Source organism: Eptatretus burgeri, chromosome 13, assembly GCF_056783735.1.
Source record: "Eptatretus burgeri isolate ZD-2024b chromosome 13, Ebu_testis_v1, whole genome shotgun sequence".
Classification (NCBI taxonomy): domain Eukaryota; kingdom Metazoa; phylum Chordata; class Myxini; order Myxiniformes; family Myxinidae; genus Eptatretus; species Eptatretus burgeri.
Genome location: NC_140973.1, coordinates 49,192,674 through 49,213,975, shown reverse-complemented (window position 1 = coordinate 49,213,975; position 21,302 = coordinate 49,192,674). Strand labels below are relative to the sequence as shown.

At 43.7% G+C, this 21,302-nt stretch overlaps 1 protein-coding gene across 11 annotated transcripts in view; it reads right to left on the bottom strand.

The window, feature by feature from the left end:
* The window catches only part of LOC147014431 (forkhead box protein P2-like), a 715,070-nt gene that overhangs the window by 233,047 nt on the left and 460,721 nt on the right, over positions 1-21,302 (bottom strand). The window lies entirely within an intron of this gene.

Genomic DNA, 21,302 nt, shown 5'->3' with positions numbered 1-21,302 from the left:
GTCCAAAAAATGGCGATTAGATTCTGTCTTTTGTTTTTTCCTCCTTCAAACCTAACTGGGAATATGAGCACATTAACACAAAGCAAGCTTGTTACTTTACACAATACTACACGTCTTACGTGGCCAATTTACTCCGTTACCATACGGTGTTCAGACATGGGTTTTCGATGATGACGCCATTAATTAGTATGCAATGGTGAATGTTGAAATCGCCACGGTTCAGTGTGCCAGGTGAGACAAAGGAAAAGTAAATTCCAACACATGTAAGGAGTTCAGTTCGGAGATGCAGAACCCTGCAAAATGGTCGCTAGTTAGCAGCATGGAGATGCACCAACCCAACATTGTAATTGTTACTGAGGGTTAACGTGTTTCTTTAACAGGGCAGCTTACCTATCAATTTAGGCAGTGACTAGCTTCACCACACTTGTTACAAGGAAGAGGAAGAGGAAGAGTAAGGGGAGGCAGACTGCCTCTCCCAGCAGTCTGCCTGCCCTTCCTATCCCCCCCCCTCATTGAAACAGTTTAATTACTGCATTATGGTCTAATGGGTCCTCATTACTGTAGATAAACTAAATTACACTGTTCATTTGAGCTGGGCTCTAATTAAAGGCCTGAGCAATATAAGGCCCTTTAAGCCCATTTACAGCTGCTGTCTTTTCAGCCCCATTTTTTCTGTCCGTGCTAATGAGCCTTGAACGTGGAAGAACATAGAGCAGAGAATCCAATGAGTGCTCCATTGAAGACCTTACCTAAGCTTGCACCCCTTTATATCCTTTGTAACCCGAATGATCATTAATACCTGAAGGAGGAGTGGAGAAAGGAATGGGGGATCCAAACAGACTTTCAAATATGTAGATAGAAGACAGCAAATGTAAGCAGCATTATGATGATGACCCTATAAGCTGTCACTGATGGCCTGGGACTACCAGAGGATAAACAGTATGCTGCAGTTCCTCTCACCAAGTGGATGATAACAGGAGTACACAATGCTAAAAGTGTGTATGGCAGAAGAGTTTGTTCCACAAGGAGTACAGCGGCGCATGTACGGTAGCTCACAGTGCTGTCCACTTGATGAGATTGCCTTGTGGATATTGGCAATGGTCGCGAGGGATCATTGCTTGAGATCCGGTTTGAGCGTGCTTTGTGCAAACACACCAAGACATTCATCTCCAACATACTTTTGATCAATCTTCAGCGTGGCTTGCCTTGCATCCCATATTCAATGGATATTTTCAAGAGGTAAATGGTTTCGCAAAGTCTGACAATAACGCAGGTGAAATAATTTCATTGATTATATCAACACATATATCCACCTTAAGAAGAGCTTTTGAGATGTACTCTATAAGTATATAATATTAAGGACGTACACACAGCTGGAATGCTAATAATGTGCTTGGAAGCAAGGCAAACGACAAGCACACGAGAGCTAGAAAAGCTAATGCCTGTTCAAGTGACAGCGCTCCATTAAAGAAAAAAATAAAAATAAAAACAGGAAATAATGGCCACAATCGTTAGTGTAAAGTTATGAATACAGAGCAGAGTTTCACATGTCAAAGAAGGATTTCCAAAAAAAAGACAAACTAAGAACCCACAGGGCAAGGTAATGGGGTGGCCATCTTGAAAATACCAAGGGGAAAGAGTTTAAGTGAAAGAGATTTGGCCAATTGTTCAGAGGCGGCATGGAGTATAAGAGGAACAAACGAGTAAGGAAAGCTGTAAGAGGCAAGACCTGGTAAGGAAAAAGAGTGTGGATATTCAGAAGTATGCATGCGGCGCAGAGGCCTTTGGTAAAGGTGAGCAGAGGGAGCAATTTGGGCAGAAGACGTGCCGCATTGGGCGGCGTGGCGTGATAGCTGCTGGGCAGGCTTTAATTATGAGCGAGGGCCAGACGGCGTCTTCCTGAGAGCGTCCGGCCTACAGGTGTTTGTAATAAGGCTCGGCCGTGCGCCCTCCTTTCAACTGATCAGCCTGTTTGCTCAGCGCGAGGGCCAGAGCAGAAAAACAGCACCTGTGTGGAGGAATGTGTTTACTTTTACCAGAGCCATCGCTCCATCCCTAACCCCAAACGTTCAGGTTCGATATAAATCAAAACAATGCCTAAGTAAAACAATATATGCTGAGCTGGCGGTCGAGCACTCGTTTCAAGGGAATAATCAGTAAGCTTTTGTGATCTGGAACATGTTACCATTCGGGGCGCCCAGGCGGTTCACCATCGAACGGGGGATACTCCGCACACTTACAGAGCCAAAATGAGCATGCATATCTTAAATACAATACACTCCCCTTAAAAGAAACACTCTCTGAGATAGATTTGGGGAAGATAATCACAAAAAAAATAATAATAAATAATCATTTCATAATTCGAGAAAAGATAACTCATTCATGATTTTTGTTTTTTCGTGTTACTGAATCAAAATTGATTTTTCCACACGACACATTTTAAAGGGAGTCTGTCATACCAAGTTGATGATAAAATGTGACGACACAAAGGATAAAACAAAAAAACAAACAAACAAAGCTGCACAGCCAGAGGCATTTCACATTTTCAAGTGGCCTACTTGCTACGACAGGCTCATTTTTGGTACGACTGTGCATTTTTCAAGTTGCTTGCTCGTGTTTGCACTCAGTACACACACACACACACACACACACACACACACACACACACACACACACACACACACACACACACACACACACACACACACACACACACACACACACACACTCACACTCACGAGGTATGCATCTTTCAATACTGCATGATCAGGAGCTAATTCAAATGCCAATACGGCGACGAGGCAAATCGACTCCCGCCCAGCCCGAAGTGCGCTCGAGAGTCCAACCTGGGTCAATTGGCTAAGAATCCCAATGGGAGTGTTGGGATGACAAAAGACTGCGCAAAGTAAACCGAGAGTCGAAGACCCTCCACAGTATGCATACCTTCATTTATGGCTCATCATCATGCAGTGAGCATTTACACAAACGCAGTGACGTCGGCCATTTAGAGTGGTGCGTGTTGAATCGCCCTTTTGTTCTTAAAGAGGACGCTCAATGGAGTGTGAAAGACATTAGTTCGTAACGTTGTTGTCACAAAACGGTGACTTTGGAGATTCAAAATCTCTGCAAGGATTGTTAACAAGCTGCAGTACCAACATTGCCCATTTGGTGGCAAAGTTGCTTACAGAACACTGTCCTGCTGGGACGATACTAAATTGGCTGTCCTATCGACTTGCACTCGTTCAAGCATTCCTTCCAGGGATTAGACCATGTGTGCCGATACTCTTGCCAAATTCTAAAATCCCTGTGTGGATGGAACATGTGTTCCCTTTCGCATTCAGTGCAACAACCAGCTTGTACAGCGAGCCTCAAAGAGCCAATATACTCCCATATTGAAGTCCTAAAAGGAAATGAAAGGTGAACTAGAAGGACAGACAAACCTGAATGCACAAGGGAAACACATGCCCATCATTTGCAACACTGCCTTTCATTTTTGCTGAACAATAATTTAACAGCCGGTAACTTGCATTTAAAATCACTCTCTTTAAGGAGGAAATTGGCAAAGAAAGCTCGGATTCAACTTGCAGGTTTTTTTTTTTTACCAACTTTGCCTCATTGATAAAAAAAACTAATGAAGAACTTGCAAATGGAAAGTGAGCTTCCGTAATTGTATATATACTTCAGCGGTGATATTAACCAAAAACCAAAAGTAGTTAACCAAAGTTGGAAGCCATTGCAGTCTTTCAGTAGTGCCCTTTTAGGTCTCATCTGTCCACTAGGTGATGGCTTGATCTGAGCTGCACTCATATGTACAAGATCCTCAAAAAGCGCGAATAATTTCCTCAATGGAATATCCTCAACCATACATCCTCCCATGCCTGACAATATCTACTGGCCACAAATGGTGGATTTCAAAAACTCCTGATATCCTGGGAGTACGACGACACTCGACTCGACATTGAGCTCGACATGTGTTCAAATCTTTCCAGTCAAAAATAAACAGGTCTCTTCAAAACAGAACCCTGAGTGCTCGCACTCCATTACTGAGAGACGACATGTAGCATAGAAAGGTCACTTAGAGAAGGCACGTTAAACACAGCCGCAAACATTCACCCGAGCGGGAGTTTATGAAAAGAAAGAAAGGGGGCTGGGGATAGGGTAGGGTGGGGGACTTTTAAACTATCGCAAATTGCTCCACAGAACATGCAAATCTCTCCAAGTGCGTTTCAACAAAACCGGCCAGAAGTGGAAAATGCATAAAAATCACTAAAGCGAATCAGTTGGCCTTGATATTCGCAGATGGATTAAAGAAAGGCTTCTGCGATAGTGCAAAATCTACGGTTGTGACGTATGAATGGACTTTTACTTGTCACGGCGAACCTACTGTACCATGTGCAGGGCTTTCTTCAATTTGAATCATGTAAATTCTCCACCACCAGACTCTATTTTCACATTCAGAATGATCTTGCCGATTGTCAACTTAATGCGAGAATATCAAAAGGACAGGTGTATCGTCAGAGCAGGGCCACAAACTACAACCCTCTAGTTTAGGCCCAGCACCTGCACCACTTTCCAATTTATTTCCACTTTGCTACATTTTCAACGCGTGGAAAGTTTTAAAGGAAACGATCACTATGACATCACAGTACGTGCCCCCGATGTGCGTGAATTGCAGCACATTTCACCAATTACCGATTAAAGCAAATACATCAGACGTCTTACTTAAGATGCAAAAACTCAGCAGAACTTTGGCAGAAAAATGTTTACATTCGTTTTACACGCCTCGACTGTGAAACCAAGAATTTCCTGCTCGTTTGTATGAATGACGTTTCACAAATCTGTAAACCTGCCACAGAAAGTATGAAAGAAAGAGGGGAATAAAAGGAGGAAAAGAAAACAATAGAAGCCCACTCGGTAATAGATCCAACTGGGATGCCCAAAATCTGCTGGAAAGTTTGCCACGCATTAGCAATGTGGCGCCCCATCCAAAACTGTTCTTATAACGGCAAAGGAATTCTCTGCACAGTTGTCTTAATTTCTGCAACCCAGACTGCCTTTGTATGGAAAATCCATTAACGGTTATATGATCAAATTTCCCAAGTCTCCACAAACAAACGTCACCCCAAATCAACGAAAGCGCAGCAACGAAGAATCCAGATGTCGGCGAATGCCTCTCGGCAGGAGAAGGGCCTGCGTTTACACATACACAGAATTGATGTGAAAAAATATATGTGCAGCAGGAACTGGAACGCGTCACAGCTGGATGTTTCCTGCAACCCCACCGTCAATTTCACCCGCAACCCATCGGCACCAACCCGCACCAAACACTATGCGCGCTCCTCTCACCCCGCTCACCCCCCGGCCTCCGCACAAGGCTGCTTCCACAATCGAATGGTGTATGATGCCTGAGTTTGGATCGTGTTTCTCCTTTCCTGTTCACTTCCAATAACTCATCATCTCGAATAAACAATAACAGCCGTTATTCATAAGCTTCCAATGCTTTTCGCAAGAGCTTGGAAACACCATTTATTGGTTCACACGATCACTTGCCATTTCATTTCTTTGTGACAAGCAACAGAAAATTTAGAGAACAACAGCATGATTCTCTACACCTGGCATTTGTAAGTTTAAAAAAGCAATAATTTCTCTTGCTTATGATGTTCACCACAAACCACTTACCTGTGGATGACTCACAAATGATTTGTCCATGATCATGTGTTCAATCACGTGGAATCCTTTCACCAACTTCTTGATGTGGTCTCTGACATCCATGACTGGCAGTTTGAAAGCCATCGCTTAGCACTTGTGAAGACGTTTGCTCTCCATAACTCATTTCAGTTGAAACCATCAGTTCATTGCAGTCATGCCAACGTGCCACTAAAGTTCTGTGTACTCAGATAGAATCACTCTTGAGATGGAGATCTAACAGATCCGAATATGTCATGCCCATTGACATTTCCAGACACCATTCAAAGCTGAGTAATGATGTCGGATATTGAGGACCAGGCCCGGGTCATACTCTCAGATCCTGTTAGCAGAATTCAGAAAAAGCAAGCAGGATCTGGCCTCGATTTTAGGTTGTTCCAAATGTCCAATTATCCCATACCTGAACATCTCGCAGAGAAGGTCAGCAGCAATGAATCCAAGTGACCAGCTGACAGACGCAGCTGCCAACCCCGTCTTTAAAAGGTTGCTCTGACTGCATGACTTGAGTATTATTTTTTTTATTCACATGGTCGTCTGCACTTTATGAAATCCCTTTTGTTTCCACTTTACAATTCACCAATCTAAAAGACATAAAACACTTTCGAGGACAACATACTTGCACAGCTATTCTTCCTCCTTCGTATAAATGGGAAAAGTAATTTGGAATCCAAATATCCATTGGAAGGAAAGGCCACCCCTCTTTACAGCCACCTTTTTGTAATGGCCTGACAATTCATTCCCACCACCCCCAAAAAACAGCAATTCCATTTCAAAACCTGCTTTACAGATTTAGGAAATGCTGAGACGACACAAAAATGCCGCCTCGTCGTATGAGAGTGGTTATCGTGGTTTTGCAAAACTTAGCAGTGCTTGAGCCACCGATGCAGAAACCATGGCATCAATGACAAAGGGCAAGATAAGCCTGGCAGGCGAGGCCAGAACCTTACGGTTGAGCACTATTCATAGCTTCATCAGCAGGACCCCATTGGGAAGCACTTGATTTAGGTGCCGCTTTTGTTAAAAAAAAAAGGTGTTGCTTACAAGGTGATGGGCCAGTGCCAGAGATATTGGATCGAGAAAATTACACCTTTGTAATTTCGCAACTAGCCTGCAGATATCGGTACAAAGCAAACGTGTTGGGTGCCTTCGCAGAAGGAGGTCTTTAAAAAGGGCTGTGGCATACATGGCTTCTGAAAAGCAGCAAGCTCCTGTCTTATTCATTTCCTTTTTCTCACTGGAATGTTTGGAAAATAGGTTACACATTTTAACTATTGGTTCCACATCTACGCGGAGCAATGGTGCAGACACCTGTGCGGCACAGGGGCCAATGTGGATTCACTTAGGCAAAGTGAGTGAAGCCAAAAAATGCCTGCAGACGGAGAAACCAACGGTGAAAGTTGCATTCTGCCAGGCTGCATTTAGCCTCCGTGTCAGCGGAATGGTATCATTTTCCAACATGGTATTAATAACAAAAGGACCTTCATTTTAAAGCATTACTTACAAAAGAAGTAGGAGGCTATGGGATTTCTGAGTTGCGCACCCCAGCCTGCGGTTCTGTTTTTGTCGACGTTCTGGTTATCCCCAGCACTTCAATAAAGACGCAGATATTGTGGCAGGGGCAGAGCAGCCGGCACTGATTGGTCAAGTTTAGCCAGTGAAGCTGACCCTCAGGCCTATATGGATTTGGCTTTACATGAGCCGCGCAGACCTGCAGGAAAGCAAGGTGCACGGGCGTTGCGGAGAGGCCACAGAGTAACATTTCAGAGTGAGTCCTGTCCAATTGTAATATTGGAAGGCATCAAAGGTTTGCACATTTCTGTCTTATTGGTTGTTTTATCATCCCTGCTAAAAGAGATTTAATGGATTGATTGAAACACACTTGGCATCTGATAATAATATCACATGTCAGATTACATCACCGATGGTATTTTCATTAAGTTTCTTATTGGTTGCCCACAAGCCGGCTGCTTTGCAAGTATGATGGACAAGTCGAAGTTTTACACTTAATTCTGACAATTAAAGGCTGTGTATGAAGTCTAGAAAAAGTTAATGAAAAAAACCTCAAAAAGAAAAACTGGACTCCAACTAAATCAAGCTAAACATGTAGAGATAAGACATTGATAAAGTTGTTTCACACTTTTTTGAATGATAAACTAATGTTAAAAGCAAACAACAAAAACTATATATATATATATATATATATATATATATATATATATATATATATATATATATATATATATATATATATATATATATATATATATATATATATATATATGTATATATATATATATATATATATGTATATATATATAATCACTGTCCAGTCTGAACTCATTGCCTGTCAAGGCTGCAACCAACAAAACACTGCCGTTTTGATGCACTAGTGCATGCTGAACCTCGGAGTACCCCATCCTTTGGTTGAGGGAGTAAAGCAGGGTGGGCCATCTGCACTTAGGATGAGGCCATTAAAGATGTCATGCTATCTCTGCATCTCTTGAAAAGAGTTGGTCATTGAGTGCTGGTGCCAAGGCTAAATTCCCTCTTGAGAGATTAAATGGGCTGAAAGTTAATTAATTCTAACATAAGAAAAGATGAGGTTGTTAAATCGATGTCCCTGTTCTTTATGCAAGATGCACACACTTCACCAGGAGCCTTAATGATAAAAAAAATTGGCCACAGCAGAATTGAACTGTGCAACTAACCAGTTCGGGGTTTGAAATACCAATGAGCCAATCGCTGGGGAATGCATTCGCTTGACGTTCAAACTTCAGCCAATTAGAAATTAATTTATAAAATACATTCACACATCTTCAGTCAAACTTTTGTGGATGCACTTCCTCAAAATTAGAAGTTTTCATTTTGGGTTCAACACAATGTCCCATAACGCATTCACAGTGCAGGAATTGCATACAAGTCGCATGCACAGCACAACAAAACAAGCACACAGACACAGTGTACGTGGCACAAACCTGAAATGCACCTGTCGTCGGCACTGCATGGTGCTGAAGCACTCGTATTGATTTATGTCTATATTCACTGTGTATGGTGTCTTCAGACACCTGCATGTGGCTTCATTCAGTTATACATCTTAAATTACATGAAAAACAAGAAGTTATACGAACCCTCCCCACTCCTCCTCTTCCCAGCCAGTCTGGAGTCGATAAAGTAATAGATTGGATTAATTTGGAGTTGATATAGTACAGGCATTATGGGCCAAATGGCCTCCTCCTCTGTTAAAGTCCCTTGTATATTAATTTGGCCAATTCCACAAGTGATGTTTTCTCTTTTTCTTTCATTTATAGATATATTTTCTCCTGCAATCCAAGACATCTTACCAGTCAACCAAATACGACGGCACATTCTGATCCTTGTGCTCATTTTCTCATAATTCCCTATGAAGTTGCTTTGTGGTTAAGAAGAGAGAGATTAATCAGAGCAAAGCAAAGCAACGGCATGTAAGCTGAAGTTAGTGCATGTGGAAAGGATTTTGGAGTGGATATGTTGATTGGCTGAGGCTTGATTACTGAACCAATGAATGCACGGAGACCTATGGAGGCTTTAATATCAAATGCTCAGTCTGGTTATAATAAATGTTGATCAAAACCATGATGTTGAGTCTCAAAGTTGAGAAAGCTGGAAACGCTGTTGTGATCAACAATATGACAAAACAGTTACAAAAATGGCTGTCAAAGGGGAGTGCAAACATTTTATAATTGCTGAAGCTTGACTTATTTCAGTTTGCCTCCAAAGCAAATGACTACAGTTAAAGTCATTCGATGGCAGATGAAAATCAAATTTGGAATTGTATTCAGCAATTTGTTCACCATTTGCAAGATTGTTAAAGCAAGCAATACATTTTGAGAGGCTTTGGTTTTTGAAAGTTTTCTGGAGAGGAAAATATGGTTTAAGCTTCCCAAGTATCTCTCGATAAAACTACTTCCTCGATGCTTCTTCCAACGAGAACAACATTTGGTAGAGTGCATGGTCTCACCTCGCGTGTTCATTCTGAACAAAAATACCATTGTTAACTGAACATGCGACTATTTTGGCCCACTACTATTGTGGCCCGTATACCCGTATCATCTATGCACCCGCTTATGTCACATACACTGCCATCATCCGTAGCTTTATTGATAATTGATTGATTATTAGGATATTGAGGCCTAAGTCATATTTGCTCAATGGCTAGGATATGGCGGCCGTACCCCCCCCCTCTGAACTAACAGAAACGTGCGGCGGCCGCAGAGTTTCTGAGGTGGCCTCAGGGTGGCCCTACGTCGTATGGCTATATTTTACAGACCGTAGGGGTCGCCGTGGAATTATAACGCGGAGTTATAACTTTTTTCATTTATACGTTGGCCGTAGCAATTCGTCATGCCATAGCCGTGACGTAGATGTGTTACACGTTAACCGCACGTACGGCGTACGGTGGGCTTGCGTTATTTGTGTGGCTGCCGTAGGCTCTTATCAATGAAAAATGAATTTTGCCAACCCCCAAAAAATTACGGCGGCCGAACTATTTCCACGGTCGCCGTATGGTGGCCTTGCGGTCTGTGTGACTACCTGCGGGCAACACAGGGTCGATGCACGGTTCCCCTACGCCCGCCGTGCATCCTACGTACGGCCTCCGTGGCAGTCTGCGTCGACCGTGCGTCCACCGTGCGCTACCACTAGAGATCGGAGTATAGGTGTTTGCCTATACAGTGGTGCCCCCAGAATCCGAATTTAATTCGTTCCAGGAGGCTGTTCGGATTGCAAAAAGTTCAGATTCCAAAACTATTTTCCCAATAAGAAATAATGGAAAGCGAATTAATCCGTTCCTGGACCCCAAGAAAACCCATTTTTCAAGACACTTTCAACTGAAATTCCCCATGTTTAAGGTAAAATAAGATGAGTAAATGACCTTCGGTGGCGGTGTATTGTATGTAAACTGGTACAATCACCACATCCAAAGGTCCACACAGGCTCGAGCTCTGGCCTGGGTTCCGATCGCTCGCGCACTCTGCGAGAGCGCTGCCCCTAGGGCAGCTCATTAAACATGATGCCCCCCAGAACCACAATCACTTTCATCAAATGCATCGAGCTGAGGTAATCATGGATATTCCAAATTACAACCGGTTTTTCTGTGAAATTAAATCCTTGCCGGACAGTCCGTCACACCACGTGATCGGATTGCTTTTTTGTTATTAATTAAAACACAAGATGAGAAAAAAAAAACAGCACAAATCAAGGTGAAAACACGAGGTAAAGTAGCGATCGACACACGAGAGATGCTTTCATGAGGACTTCCACCGACAAACTGAATGAACAAAGCACGAAGATGCGGCTCGAACAGGCGGGGGAGACGCACGTGAACAAACATGAACGCTACGTTGTGTTCGGTTTTTTAAAAAATGTATTCGGTTTTTAGGGCAAAATTTTCTCGAAAAAAATTGTTCGTATTCCAATTTGTTCAAACAATGGGGCGTTCGGATTCTGGGGGTACCACGGTACTCTGAACTGGTATATTCAGTTATATATACTGGTATATTCCAAACTGTTATATTTTTATTTCAGTAAAAAAAGAACTGGTATATATACCCACTTGTTACCGTCCGTCTGGCCGCATGCTCGCCTTCGGGCCCCCCTGCGGTCGCCTTGCGTCTGCCTTGAAAATTCTATGGCTGCCGGAGGGACGCCTTAAGGACACCGTGTGACATCAAATCAAACGGCACCCCCACGTTTTCGGTCTCCACAATTTCTAAATACGACGTGCGGCTCCCTGAAAAAATAAAAACATATGTGACTGCTACATTGTGTGACCGTGGAAATACTGTGGCCACCCTATAATTGCTAGTGGCCGTAGATTTTGTAGACCCTACGGCCGCCGTGCCAAATGTGACTTAGGCCTTAACAACCACTTTTGTGCATAAATATGAAGGTGAATATGACAAAAATCAAATCAAATGATGTTCCTCATGGCTAGTCGATCATACGTATAAAGTTTCGCATTAATTGTTCAAGCGGTTCTGGAGAATAAGATTTTTAACGTTATTATTTTCAATCCAATATGGCTACTAGACCATGCACCAATGACGTCAAAAATTTACTTCTTCACTCACATCAGTTCCTAGATCAGACAGATGAAGTGTCAGATTTTTCAGATAAGGATTTTGATTCAACCAATTATTGCTGGAACTTCACTGATGATGTCATCGTTATCACCCTGGATACACAATGGGAGTTTATGATATATTCCAAGTTTCTATTTTTTTGTTGAGCAGTTTTAGAGAAGAAAGTCCAATTTTTTTCCTTTAATCCAATATTGCTACCATACCATGTGGCCGATGACATCAGAGTTATCAATAAAATAATCTCCATGGGGATTAATTTACGACCTTATTTAATTATCCTTTACCAAGACTTCATCCTTGGTCACCTCGCTGTCCCTTGCTGCGGTCTTAATTCGCCATTTTTTTTTCTGGCCTGCTCAACAATGCCTTGACTTGGAACATGCCGCAACGGTTTCTTTAGGGTAATTATTTTTTTCACTTTCCTCACTCATCTCATCGAATGCCGGATCATCGTATCTAGGAATCGCTGGATACATCGCAATGCTTATAAATGCCCGGACCACACCAGTGTTCATGGCTTAATTTAACTTCCACAAATGTGATGACCTTGAGAATATTTTAATCTGTCCCGAATTTCAAAATTTAAACATTTCTGACTGCTAAAAAAAAAAGAAGTGTTCATTGGTTCAATTCAGACATTGACATTTCATACGGACATCTCCAGGAGGTGTTTAATATGACCGATTGGCGACTGCTAATCGCTTGCCAAGCCTGCCGTTCCTTATCAACAGTTTTGTTGGAGTGCTTGTGAGAGTGCTTAAGCCACTTGGCAAGAACTCGCCAAGCGACTTGGATGTTCGTTTGAAAGCCATAGCGATACACGACAAAAGTACTCACACTGTCCGTCTGCACAACACAATCAAAAATACATCGATCGGCCACCTGCCTGTGTTGCTCCCCGCAGTGTTGAGCGATGCCAAGCCTGCTTGCTGTTCATTGTCAATGGTTGGATGGAAAGAATGGATGGATAGGGGGGAGGAATGGAGGGAAGGAATGTAAGGGATGGAGAGAAGGGATGGATGGGATAAAGAGAAGGGATGGTTGGATGAATGGATAGATGGACCAAACCGATGTTTATAAACCATGTAAACCAGCCAGTAAATGGTGGTGTAAATAACTTTTTTTTAAATCACAGCTTTTGTCGTTTTTGAAAATTAAACATACAAATTGACATTCAAGACAATGTGAAATGATAATGTAAATGAAGTACATCTATAACCGTGTGTTCCGTTGTCAAAGTTAAATCTGACAAAAGTGGAAAAATGCAACCTTCACCTCGGAGCAGTCATGTGGAACACCACCCGGAGATGCTCGGAGATGCATGCCCTGGTGGCGTACTTTAGAGGTTATTAGGGGAGTGTAGTTTTCAAAAACCAAGCTCATTGCAGAAGCTTATGTAATGGCAGACAAAGGAACACCAGGAGGGAACTCGTTCATTCATGCATCATTTATTCCTTACACCTCGTGTTCACTCTGTGAGATTGTGTTGTGCGTGCATGAAGAACGTACTGTGAATCCACTTTCCATCCAACCATTCATCCCTTCCCTCCATGTCATCTCTTCGTTTGTTTTCACTCCCCACCTCTCCTTCCTCTCTCTATCTCTCTCACCCCTCTTCCAACTTTGATGAAGTGATAAACAATGGATGGTTGTGATAAGTTCCACAGGTGGTTGTGTTGTGGATTGGAGGTGGTTATGTTGTGCTTTGGTATTTGTCCTATGTTTTGAGCCTGGAGTGTTGGGGAGTGTGTGAGTTGGGTGGATGGGTACTTTTTTTGGTGGTCGGAGCTGCTGCTGAGTTCGATTTCGTCGTTTGAATTCTCGGATTTGGCTCGGGTTGAGAGATTCTGTGGTTTATCACATTTTTGTTGTAAAACGTGTGCTGATATTAAATAAAAGCACGAAACACTAGAGTCTCTGGGCATTCATAAGCATTGCAGCTAACGTGCGATGGGCTCTCGGATCTCTTGGCCTGAGCCGGGTTTCAAGGTTTGGACTGTGGGGATGGGCTGGGCGGCAGTGAGTCTGACTGCTGGAGTGGTGTTCGTTTTTACAGTTTTCCCGTTCTTTGGCACTCCGGGCATAGTGTGACTCCCCTCAGAGATATCCAGTTCCAAACAGGTAAACAGGGTGGCAGCCAAAGTTCGAGTCACATACCTCAAGGGAAGCCCATGTTATAATCTCTTTTAAAATGGTACGTGCTGTTTAAAAGTGACGGGTCATTTTGCTATCCTGTTTGATATTCTGTTTAATGTACCCCATTTCATCCAATTCTGCACTAAGGCAAGGAGATGGGACCAACCCCCACTTCCTCTTAAGTCCCCCTCCTAAAGGCAAGTCAAACTCCCTCCCTCCCTTCAAGTCCCACTTTCAAATGCAAGTCCAGAACATCCCGTTCCCCAACCCACTTCCCCATCCTTGCTCCTCCATCCTTTTTGCTCCCACCCCCTCCTTGCACCCCCTACTTCCCAGAGTGTATAGCGACGTGTGGTGAAGCGTCGCTCTCCCTGCCACCCCCTTCAACGCTCCCCCACCCTTCCTCCCTCATTCCTTGATCCTCTATATCTCTATATATCTCTATATATCTCTATATATCTCTATATATCTCTATATATCTCTATATATCTCTATATATCTCTATATATCTCTATATATCTCTATATATCTCTATATATCTCTATATATCTCTATATATCTCTATATATCTCTATATATCTCTATATATCTCTATATATCTCTCTCTCTGTCTCTCTGTCTCTCTCTCTCTCTCTCTCTCTCTCTCTCTCTCTCTCTCTCTCTCTCTCTCTCTCTCTCTCTCTCTCTCTCTCTCTCTCTCTCTCTCTCTCTCTCTCTCTCTCTCTCTCTCTCTCTCTCTCTCTCTCTCTCTCTCTCTCTCTCTCTCTCTCTCTCTCTCTCCCCCCTCTCTCTACCTCCCTCCTCTCTCTCCTCATCCCCCGTTCTTCCCTCTCAACCCCCTCCTCGCTCCCCTTCTCTCCCTCCTCTGTCTCGCTTCGCTCCCTTCCTCGCTCTACCCCTTACTCACTCCCCCACCCCTCCTCGTTGCCTCCTCCCTCCTCTCTCTCCATTCCCCCTCTTCAGTCTCCCTTCCCTCCTCTCTCTCTCTTCCTCCCCCCCCACCCCTTAATATTCCCGTCAGTGAAGCGACGAGGTTTATTTGCAAGGAAAATAATAATAACAACACCAAATTTTCTTCAAAATATTGAAGATTACAGAAGGGACGTGCACACCTATTAAATGCAGGAAAGACAGAAAGATTAGTAGATGTGAGTGAACTTTTCTATTTTACATGAATCGCAAGGACATTCGGAGGAAATGCAGAAATCAGCACACTCTACGGAGTTTGAACCTGACTACCTAGCATCATGAACTGTGCACTTATCTGGGAACACCAAAAAGTGTATCCGAACTTAACCTGTTTAAAGACAACGGTAATAAAAAATACTGGTCGGTACCCGTGTGAATTCTGCATCATGTAAAATGTGATTTCAAGTCCTCAACCCTCCCCCCTCTCAACCCCAAGGCTTCATTACATCACTGAAATAGTGGAATATTTAACTCATTCCCCTTGCCTATCCACCTTATTATGGTGCCATTATCAACATCACCTATAATTCTATCTCCTTATAACCTGCTTTCCTTCCTTCCCAAGTCTCTTTTCACCCCATTGACAATGCCAGTAGCAGCGAGTTATGTTTCGCAAGAACAATTATCCAAACTACCTTCAGGCTTCAGGTCCCAATTAACAATCTCACAACATATGCCTCACGGAAATTCTGTGGAATTGCCACTTTCAAGTGATTGTGAGTCATATAATTGTGTTAATAAATTATCCAATATTAATGATCTTCTTCGTGATGCATAAATATGTCAAAATAAAAAATATATTGACGAAACACCATTTACTTCACAATCTCACGAGATTCCATCATCTTGTGATTTGTGACAGAGGGACAGACAGACTGACAAGCATATTATATTGTATCATACTTCATCAAATGGTATATACATCGACTGAGAAGAAGGAGAAGGAGAAAAAAACACTCATTTCGCATCTTCAGATGCATAGGGTTTCCTGAAGCAATTTTTCCTTGGCTCGGGGTACACTCCTGGACTGGACACGACTATGACGAAGGATACTGAAATGGATCGTTCTTCCCAGTAAGCTGTTACCTTATTTTCCGGTGTATAATCTGCACTTTTTTATTGGAAGAAAAGGTAAAAGTTGGGGTTGCGGCAAATACACGGATATAGAAAAGAAAAACAGTCTTAAAAATGATCAATGCTGAATTTCAATTATATTCCAAATGAACACTTTTTTTAACAGTCAGAACTGCTGTTAAGCAAAATTTCACCATTTAAATTTTGAAAATCGGTTCAGGTTTAGAGTTTGTACAGCATTTTGTAAAACGAGTGTGGAAATTAAACAAATAAAAAAAAACCGGAGACGCCCGGAGTTGAGGAGTGTGATATATACTGTATGTATATGTGTGTATATGTATATATATATATATATATATATATATATATATATATATATATATATATATATATATATATATATACATATATACAAATATATATATATATATATATATATACACTTATATACACATATACATATACATATATACATATATACATATATATATATATATATACATACATATATATATATATATATATATACATATATATATATATATATATATATATATATATATATATATATATATATATATATATATATATAGACCCTCATGGCTCTTAAAAACGCCATTAAACAAAAAAGAAGAATACCTGGTCTCACATCAAAGGAAGAATTATTCACAACAGCCAGAGTCTTTGGCGAGGACACTTGCAGATAAAGTGTATATATATATATATATATATATATATATATATATATATATATATATATATATATATATATATATATATATATATATATATATATATATATATATATATATATATAATTCCAGCAGTCTCTGTGTGTGTGTCTGTCTGTTTGTTTGTCTGCGACCGCCGTTTCTCGACGACCGCCAGTCCGATCGGATTGAAACTTGCCAGGAATATTGCCGGGGCCCCGCAGATGTGCCTTTTCGAGGTTTTATGTCAATCGGACGAGCGGTTCCCAAGTTACGGCCATTTATCTGTCAACCAATGACAAGACAAGGTGCTATGATGTCACGAATGATGGCACAATTAATGTTTATTTATTTATTTATTTTTTGCACGATTGACAGTCCGATCTGATTGAAACTTGCCAGGAATATTGCTGGGGACCCGCGGATGTGCCTTTTCAAGGTTTGATATTAATCGGATAAGCGGTTCCCAAGTTACGGCCATTTATCTGTCGACCAATGACAAGACACGGTGCTATGACATCACGAATGATGTCACAATTAATGTTTATTTATTTATTTTTGCACGATTGACGGTCCGATCTGATTGAAACTTGCCAGGAATATTGCTGGGGACGCGCAGATGTGCCTTTTCGAGGTTTGATATTGTTACGGCTGTGGAAATTCGCAAACCACCATTCAGGGCCCGTAGGTGAGATATCTCTAAGTACATGTGTAGTTAGCCCCAAACCCATTGTTTAGAGGGAATTTATGTGATCCATTCGGGCTGCGATGCTTTGAGATAGCCGTTTTTCTGTTCTATCTTTATTTTGAACCAACCACGTCTCAACCACCATCACACAACAACCACCAACCACAATGCCGCTTCACAACAACCACAACCACACCTGCCTCTCAACAACCATGCCATCCTCAACACTCCGACAGCAACCATCAACATCTCCACAAACACAAAAGGGGAACAACAACAACTCCCACCCCGGTTTCTCTGGTAAACAAGAATGACGGTTGGAACTCAACTCCCACCCCGATTTCTCTGGTAAACAAGAATGACGGTTGGAACTCAACTCCCACCCCGATTTCTCTGGTAAACAAGAATGACGGTTGGAACTCAACTCCCACCCCGATTTCCCTGGTAAACAAGAATGACGGTTGGAACTCAACTCCCACCCCGATTTCCCTGGTAAACAAGAATGACGGTTGGAACTCAACTCCCACCCCAATTTCCCTGGTAAACAAGAATGACGGTTGGAACTCAACTCCCACCCCGATTTCTCTGGTGGAATGTTCCCCCCCGCGTGCCGCGAAGGGAGGGGCGGGGTGCCGGGGAAATAAAAGGGCGCACGGAGGCGCCGCTAAAGGAAGTCAGGTCAGAGGAGGTCAGGTCAGGGCGCTCGGTGAGAGTGTCAGTATCAGTCGGCGGTTCGTGGTCTTCTGCCCGTCTGGGTCTTGGAGAAGCGGTCCGTAGAGCGACCCGCTCATTGGAGCTTGCAGTCGGTGGAGAGTCCGGACGTCGCGGAGGGGACGCGGACTGGAGGTGCCGCTCTGCCAGCTGTGTCGCGCGGACCTGAGCGTTCATACAAGGAGCGCCGGAGAGATCTCGCCCACCATCGCACCGCGAGGGTGCAGGTAACCTGCAACGGTCTCGTGGGACTCGTTTGGTCTGCCAAGTCCCACGCCATAAAGGCCCACGGGCCCCCTCTTCCCCCTTGTCTTTGAGGGTGGCCTTTTCTTTTGTTTTTTTGTATGGATCTTGTGGCGCCGTGTCTTGTAAAGTAAAACTGTATAAGTGTTGCCGTGTGTTTGCGTATTCGGTTAGCTCTGCATTGTTGTTTTTGTTTTAAATTGATATATGTGTGCTCTTCGTGTGTCTTGTAAATAAAGTGCATTATGTTGAATTGTTCCGCATTTCGCTGCGTCCTTTCCTTCGTTTGAATCTCCATCTTGCTTCACGTAAAGGGTTTGTAGTGGGCTTAATACGCCCGATAATTAATCGGAACCGTCGAGGCCGACGATAACACCGCTCAGTTATCCCGATAGCACGGAACGGACCGCTTAAGCGGCCCGTGTCCAGAGTCGACCTGCGGCGAGGTGCGATCGCCCGGTCTACCATCCGCGTGGGTACTGAGGTAGGTCGAGTTTGGCGAACAACCCTATCCCACGCGGGTGGCCGATTGGCACGATCGTGGTGAGGCCGAAAGGCCCACCCGTGACTGGCTCCCGGCGTTAGTCCGAGAGGGTCATGACAGAATTGTCCGTCCGGTGGGCAACGTGCCGCGATTTGGGTCACGTGGCCGATCGCACGCCGGCGGGCGCGAATTCGCAACAATATTAATCGGACGAGCGGTTCCCAAGTTACGGCCATTTATCTGTCGACCAATATCTGCGAGAGAGGGGGACGGGAGAGGGGGGATGAGAGTGGGGGCGAGAGAGAGGGGCGAGAGAGAGGGGCGAGAGAGGAGGGGGAGAGAGGAAGGGCGAGACTAGGGGGAAGAGAGGGGGGCAAGAGAGGGGGAGAGGGGGGCGAGAGAGGGGGCGAGAGAAAGGGGGTGAGAGAGGGGGGATGAGAGTGGGGGGGGCGAGAGAGGGCTGCACATACTGGCACTCACCTACGGGCTCGCACCTACGGGCCCGCACTAGTAATTAACAACTTTATTAACACTCCAAATATAGCAAACAAGAAAAACAACAGGGAGAGCATCCTGCACCAAACCTCTCAGAACTCATTCTCAGCTCCACCGCTTTTTGTCCCGCCTCTATTAGAGGGAAAACACACTGGTTATGTTCGACGAGCGAACGGATGCTATTCGGTCTCTGGAGGGAAAGGACCACTACAAGTCTAATAACAGAGCACCCACCTCAAATAAGCTTGTGTGCAATGTGATGATCAACACCACCGGTCACGAGAAGGACTGTTTCAACATCATGCTCACCTGTACCTCAGACGGCGGCAAGCTTCTCACATTTGGCATGTTGAAGAGGATGACAATGCCCAAAGACAAGTTTGCAGCTGGCATCATTGTTCGTGTGCAGCAGAAGGGGTGGATAGACAAGGGACTGGTCCAGGTCTGGGTGCACACGGTCTGGAGTAGTAGGCTGGATGGCGGTCTTTCCCGACGACGAAGCATGCTAGGCCTGGAAGCGTTCATTTGTCACAAGACCGACGACACCAAAGCGTCACTCCGTCGGACCAACAACAATCTCGTCATCATCCCAGGTGGGATGACATCGCTGCTACAGCCCCTTGATGTATTCATCAACAAGCTGTTCAAGGTCGGGCTACATCGCTGCTGGTCTGACTGGATAATGAGTGGGGTAGAAGACCTACACCAAGAGCGGAAGGATGAAAAAGGTCGACCTTCTGGATCGTCAAGGTGTGGGAGAAGATATCGTCGGACATCATCAAGCAAGCATTTCTGAAATGCTGTATCTCCAACAACATGGATGGCACAGAGGATGACATCATTTAGGAGGAGACTGCAAATGATGGTGACAGCGATGTAGACAGCGACGGGGAACTTCCTCTACCCTGATTCGGACAAGGAGTTATGTGCTGTCTTTGATGAGGAAAACATTGATGACGATTTCATCAGGTTTCGCTGAAAAACTTCCTCAAACCCAAACGCCCTTTTTAGAGCCACAAATCCACAATAAATAATGGTACGAATCCCTTTTCTTCCTTTTTCGAGGAACAAAAAAATCCTCTTTTTAGTATTAAAAAATAAGAAAGAAAAATAAAAACTTGGTATACATCCTCTCCTCTATTTAACTTCTTCAAAATGAGAATAAGACTGTTAGACGAAATTAAGCGGACATGGGAATAAGCATGTAGATACCTCCGACACTTTGTTCTGGACAAAGTTAATGTACAAACATATTTAGATCTACATCAGAAAATAAAATGATCAATATATTCATTTATTTTGGGGGTGAAAAACATGGGTGCGGCATCGAAGCCACATGGGACGTGCCACCGTGCAGTGCGGGTGTGGGGGAATCCATGCATGTGTGCAAGTGAAAGGTTGAGTATATCGCTGGTGCACATGCACGTTTAATATGGACCACGAGGAGGTTGGAGGAATGCGTGGGAGGGACAGCAGGCAGGCCTTCACCAAATCGCATTAGTTTTGACTTTTTCAATGTTACCACCTCGTTTTATCGAGAACACGGCAGATAGGAGGAAAATGTTGCTGTTGAACGCGTTTTACCGCACAGGTAATGCCCTGGTACGCTGCCTTCCCATTTCCTCATGATGTCTTCCCTTTCCTTTACTCTGCCTTCCCATTCCCTCCCTTCTCACTTCCTTCCCATTCCCTCCCCTCACACTGCTTTCCCACTTCCTCCCCTCACATCACCTTCCCATTTCCTCCCCTCACACCACTTTCCCATTCCCTCCCCTCACACCGCTTTCCCATTTCCTCCCCTCACATCACCTTCCCATTTCCTCCCCTCACACCACTTTCCCATTCCCTCCCCTCACACCGCTTTCCCACTTCCTCCCCTCACATCACCTTCCCATTTCCTCCCCTCACACCACTTTCCCATTCCCTCCCCTCACACCACTTTCCCATTTCCTCCCCTCACACCGCTT